Here is a 6,557-nt window from a genome sequence, read left to right on the forward strand (position 1 = left end):
GGAGCCGGTCAGAGATGACCACTTTACAAGGCTTGTGTGCTAATACCCAAATGCACCAAAAAATCTTTCAAAAACAAAAACCCGAACAATAGATTCTCTTTTTGCCAAGCAAGTCCTGGAAAAACCAATGATGTGGCCAATTTCAAAATCCGATTAAGCCTTTTTTTTGATTGAACACAACTGTTCAAAAAAGAAAAAAGTAGTGTAGGGAAAAATGTAGGGAAAATCAAAAGTGAGTGTAGGGAAAAAAGGGATTTTTTTTCATAAGCGTAGGGATTTCTGAAAAAATCTCCTGGCATCACTGCTCTGAGTGTATCTACACTGTAGATTCTACAGACAAGCAAATACACTTCGCAGTTTGTGTTTTTTTTAAGTACCCATAATTTCCAGTCATTCGATTGCTACAGTTATCATCACAAAGTATACCGAGGCGTCAAATTTGACAGTTCAAAAACATTAAAATCAGCTTTTTTTGAAATTGTTTCGATAGAAAGAGAAAACAAATTTGCGGTTTAATACAGATAATGCGTTAAAACAAACAACTATATAAATAAGCACAAAACCAAACCAGTTGAAATTGTTTCGAGCGAAAGAGACAAATATATTTTTTTTGCCGTGTTGCCTCTGTATACTTTGTGGTTATCATCTACCGATTCCTGAAATCCGATGTGACTCTCAAGATCTCGCTCAGATTTGACAGGGCAATTACTAGTGTGGTGTTCTTCTACATTTTTCATGTAACATTTCAGTTTGGTTATAGTTAAGGTGACCTTACGTCCTCTTTTTTAGAGGACAATCATCTATTTTAACTGGCTGTCATCTATAAAATTTGTGTCCTCTATCTGTCATATTTTTTCATAACCTGCCATCTTTTGTCATCATAATTTTTAAAATCAAAACAAATATTTTAAATACTGGACTTTATGCTATATTTTTCTAAAGTTTCATTAAAATCGGCCTAAAAATATATAACGTTTCGCTATCTTTCAGTTAGATATTCCAAATATTGAAATATTTGACCTTCACAATTTAAGGGTTAACGTTTTCCGATTTTAGTAAAACTTTCAGAGTATGTTTAAATTATAATATTCTAAATATAATTTTAAACATTTCTGGTAACCCTGCTGGAGTTCGGTCGTGCATTTATTGTGTTGTGATTTCTTAAACATTTAATTAATTTATATCATCTATAAAATTGTGCTCCTGATAATATTTCATACAGATAAGTATTTCCTGAAAAATTCTATATAATTGAATATTCAAGTGGTGCAGTTTTATTTCAAAATAAAGCCTTATTTTGTTTATTTTTACTTATATTTATTGTTTCTAAACAACAACAATAATATTACATTTCAAGTTTTTATTACTCCATACAACTTGTTCTTGTATTTTATCATTTACATTTTGTTTCTTTTTATTTGTCAAATTGACAAAGCTACCAAACCACATAAAGTTGTTCGATTGATTTTGTCCACAACATTGCCAATCTGTTCAAATTGGAATATTTAGAACAAAACTTTGGTTTGTGTCTTTACTAACTATTCGCAACATTGCCAATATTCCTTAATCCTATAATCCTGTGGTGTGTGTATTGAATAACATTTGATATGGACTGTATAAATAAAAATTGCAGTATCTCCAGTGATGAACGTATGGTATTCTGTTGGCTGTGTTTGGGAAATTACCATTTAAAATGTAGTGGACTGAAAGCACGTGATGCAGATGCCTTATCCGATAAAACTAAAAACATTCAATGGACATGTCCAAGCTGCAGAATAATTGGTATCGAATTCTACAATTTCTTTAAAAGTTACAAAGCAGGGTTCGATGGAATTAAGAAGGATTTCTCAGCTTTACAAGGTAAATTGACTAAATATGGTGAACTTTTCTCTAAATTCACAAATTTAGACACTTTTGTTGCCTCACCGAAACCAAAACGTAAAAGAACTGCTAAGTCATCATCAACACCTCCTATGAACTCGAATGTTGTTGCTGCCAATCAGTTTTCTACTACTCAATCTTACACACAAAATCAAACTCCAAATAGTGGTCAAATTCCAATGGCAGTTTCTCCAAATCCAATTGTTGTTACTCCATCCTCAGATATCGCAACTTACGCGAATGTTGTTCTTGATCAGAATACAAACATGGCTCCTGCTAATTTGATAATGGTTCCTCCAAAATCAGTCAATCCTTCTGCTATTGATCAAACTACAAATATTCATCCTCCTGAACTAATACTTACTCCTTTACCGTCTACTTCCTCTAACGTCAGAACAAACTCGAATGTTAATAATCAGTCTATAAATCCATTTACTTAAGTTGTAACACCCAAGCCTCTAAAAATTATTCCTCCTAGGAAAACTATATTTGCCACACGTTTTGCTCAAGATACATCCGTAAATGATATGGATTTCCATATTAGGACAAATCTTGGCACGGAATTATACAATGATATCCAAATATATAAGATTAACGCCCGTAATAGAGCATCATTTAAGATATTGTTCCTGAGAGTATTTTTGACCGATTAGTAATCCAAATTTTTGGCCAAAAAATACAATTGTTCGTCAATTTATTTATCGTGAAGACAACAATGTTACTCTTCCTAAGGCTGCTGATTACAATCCAAAAAACTAATTGAATCGAGTAAACCGTTAAATGCTAAATGTAGACTTGACCAATCTAATAATCTTACATTAATCTCTATCGGTTATCAGAATGTTCGTGGCATGAATACAAAATTAAAGTCATTTTATCTTCAAAGCTTCGACATTGAACATAACATCATAGTTCTAACTGAAACATGGCTCCGTGATAATCCTGAGAAGAGGATCCACAATTCCGAAATAATGTGCAATAAATTCCAAATTTATAGACGCGATAGAGTTGGAAAGGAAGGCGGCGGAGTTTTGATTGCCGTCTCAACTCTTTTTCCTTCAGAAGAAATAATCCTTAATGATGTCAAAGATATCGAATTCATCGCTACATGTGTCAAAACTAAATTTAGGACTGTATTTATCACATGCTCTTATATTCCTCCTACGTCAAGTATCCACATATATGAACTACATGCTACAGCGATAAAGCTCGTAGTAAAACTATCCAAACCTGATGACATGATTATTGTTCTAGGAGACTTTAATATGCCGAACATAATGTGGTGTAAAACTCCTGATTCTTACTTTTTAAGTCCATCAATAAATTCCGAATCAAATATAGACCTATTAGATTCCATTGCAGATTTGGCACTTTTTCAAATAAATAGCATACCGAATTCATTAGGAAAACTACTGAATTTAGTGTTGAATTTAGTGATGAATTTAATGTACAACGCATTAATCCTTTATCTACAACAGAAGATGCTTATCACCCTACTCTTGAAATTAGTGCATATTTAAAAACTCAAGTATCGGCAAAACCTGCTCTAAATCTAGGAAAAGGTCTTTGACTTTAAGAAAGCTGATTACTCCAAATTAAATCACCTACTCTCAACGGAAAATTGGTTCGAAATTAATCCTAATAACAATTTAAGTCCCCATAACATTGATCTAATTCTAAATCAATTTTATGATGGCTTATTTAAATGTTTTAAATCATCTATTCCAATGATGAAGAAAATAATTCCGAATGGTCCTCCTTGGAACACCACGCAGCTTACGAGATTAAAAAATTTGAAAAATAAACATTATAAAAAATACAGGAAATCTGGTCTATCAACTGATTACGCGAGATACTCAGTATCCAGATCAGCTCACAATTTAGCAAATATCCAATGTTACAATAAATATATTTTTAAAGTAAGGAGAAATTTCAAAAATAATCCTAAATCATTCTATCAGTTCGTCAATTCGAAACGTCGAGTATCTGGATATCCATCTATGATGAAATTTGGTGACATAGAATCTTCAAATGATTCGGAGATTTTTGACATGTTTGCTGACTTCTTTTCCTCTTCGTATTCTAATAAGAGCTTGAATCAATTATCTAGTTATCTGTATCCAATATTTGAAACGACTCAAATAAATTGTCCAGCAATACATACATCAACTGTTATGACAGCTATACGGAAATTAAAATTTTCAGATAAATATGGTCCCGATGGTGTCCCGAGTTGTGTTCTTATGAAGTGTTTATATCCGTTTGTATTGCCCTTAACATACTTATTTAACGCATCACTTTCCAATGGTTATTTTCCTGATTTCTGGAAAAAATCATATATTATTCCTTTGTTCAAATCCGGATGCAGATCCAATATTTCTAATTATAGAGGTATAGCTAAATTGAGTGTTATTCCCAAACTTTTTGAGAAAATAGTAACTGAAACATTATCACATCAAGTTGCATCATTTCTATCTCCATTCCAGCACGGATTTAGAAAAGGTTGTTCAGCTACCACTAATTTATTGGAATTTACAACTTCAGTGATAACATCTTTTTATTCCGGCTTACAAACTGACACTATCTATACGGATTTCAGTAAGGCATTCGATAAAGTGAATCATGATCTTCTTCTGTATAAATTAGACAAACTTGGACTTTCACCTGTATTTCTCAAATGGATTTCCACATATTTGAAAACCAGACATCAATGTGTATTGTTCAGAGACTATAAATCAAAAAATATTCCAGTTATATCTGGTGTTCCTCAAGGTAGTCATTTGGGTCCAGTATTATTTCTAATATTCATTAATGATCTACCATCCTGTATTAAGAATTCCAAAATGTTAATGTATGCCGATGACGTTAAGCTCTTCCTTAGCTTAAATCAATCTAACCAATGTTCCTTACTTCAAGCTGATCTGGATAATTTTAACCAATGGTGTAATAACAATTTAATGGATCTGAATTTGAAAAAATGTAAACAAATGACATTCTACAGACGAAGTCCAGTAATCTGTAGATACTTGATCAATGATCATCAACTTGATAATGTTGAGATATTCCTTGATCTTGGCGTATTACTTGATAATAAATTATGTTTTAATTCTCACATTTCACAAACTATTAACAAAGCCAAAGGGGTATTAGGTTTCATCAAACGCTGGGGAAAAGAGTTTGATGATCCTTATGTCACAAAGCAATTGTTTACGTCACTTGTGAGACCAATTTTAGAATATGCTAGCGTTGTCTGGGATCCGCAGTACGATACCTATATGAGGAAAATTGAATCCGTCCAAAAACAATTTCTTTTATTTTGCCTTCGCAAACTCCCATGGAATTCAAACATTAATTTATCATCATATGAAAGTCGATTAGCACTCATAAAACTCCCTACTCTAAAAAGTAGAAGAATATATATGAATATCTCATTCATGGTTAATTTACTGAATGGAACAACTAATTCGGAATTCCTACTTCGTAAAATCGAATTCATAGTTCCAAATCGACCAACAAGGAATTATATCCCACTTAAGATCCAATATTTCCTTTCAAATTATGCAAACTTTGATCCAATGCGTAGAGTTAGTGCTCAATTCAACAACTTCTATCATCTTATTGACTATTCGACTGATCCTAACGTCATCAAACGGAGTATTCATTTATTAAACTGATGACATTTAAACTTTGTATTTTTTAAATTATACTATAGTAAATACATTTTAATTAAGATTTAAGAATTATGCTAGCCTGTAAGAAATTGTAATTTCATTGGCGATTTAAATAAATAAATAAAATAATAATAACTATAATATTCTGGTTCATTCGCCAAAATATGGCCAAATAATTAGTTTTTCTCGAAAATCACATAATTTAAATCTCAGGTACCGAAGAACTATAGGAGATATTGGCATAATTTTTTTCATATTTTTATTCCCTATTATATTCTTTATAAATCCCATTAATTAAATTCTGAAATTTGTTAAACAAATTTTTTTTTAAAATTTGAAATGAATTTTTGGAACTGCCGTTAAATAAATTAAATTTTTTGGTCATACCTGCGAATAGGATTTCACAAACCACCAACAACAACAACAACCTTTTACATGTCAAAGTGTTCACACATATCCTCGAATAAATACGCCACTTAATTTGGAAAAGTGTGGAATAAAATTCGATGGCAGTCGAAAATCATTCACGGTGGAAGATTTCGTTTTTAGAGTCGAATCTCTTCAAATGGATTACAATTGTCCCATGTCAACGTTGATGAAAGGTTTTCACCACCTTCTATTGGGCAACGCATACGAGTGGTTCTGGACGTTTCGGCGCGAAAACCCGTATTGCGAATGGGTACAATTGAAATATAATATCATACGCAAGTTCAGAAGATTTGAAAGTGACTCAAAAATCCAGAGATGCATAATGGAAAGAAGACAGCATCCGTCAGAATCGTCTGAAGCATTTATTGGAGAAATCATCGCATTGAAAAACCAACTAAGTCGAGACATAAGAGAGCAGAAGCTTGTTAGAATCGTCAAGGACAATCTGAAAGATGGAATTTACCAACTAATCTATCCGATTAACATTAACAGTTTTGACCACTTGTTAGAAGAATGTCGTAGAGCTGAAAGAAACATATCCAAAAGAAGTAATCATCGACAATATGTAAACAGACG

The sequence above is a fragment of the Calliphora vicina genome, chromosome 4 (genome assembly GCF_958450345.1).
Source record: "Calliphora vicina chromosome 4, idCalVici1.1, whole genome shotgun sequence".
Taxonomy (NCBI): domain Eukaryota; kingdom Metazoa; phylum Arthropoda; class Insecta; order Diptera; family Calliphoridae; genus Calliphora; species Calliphora vicina.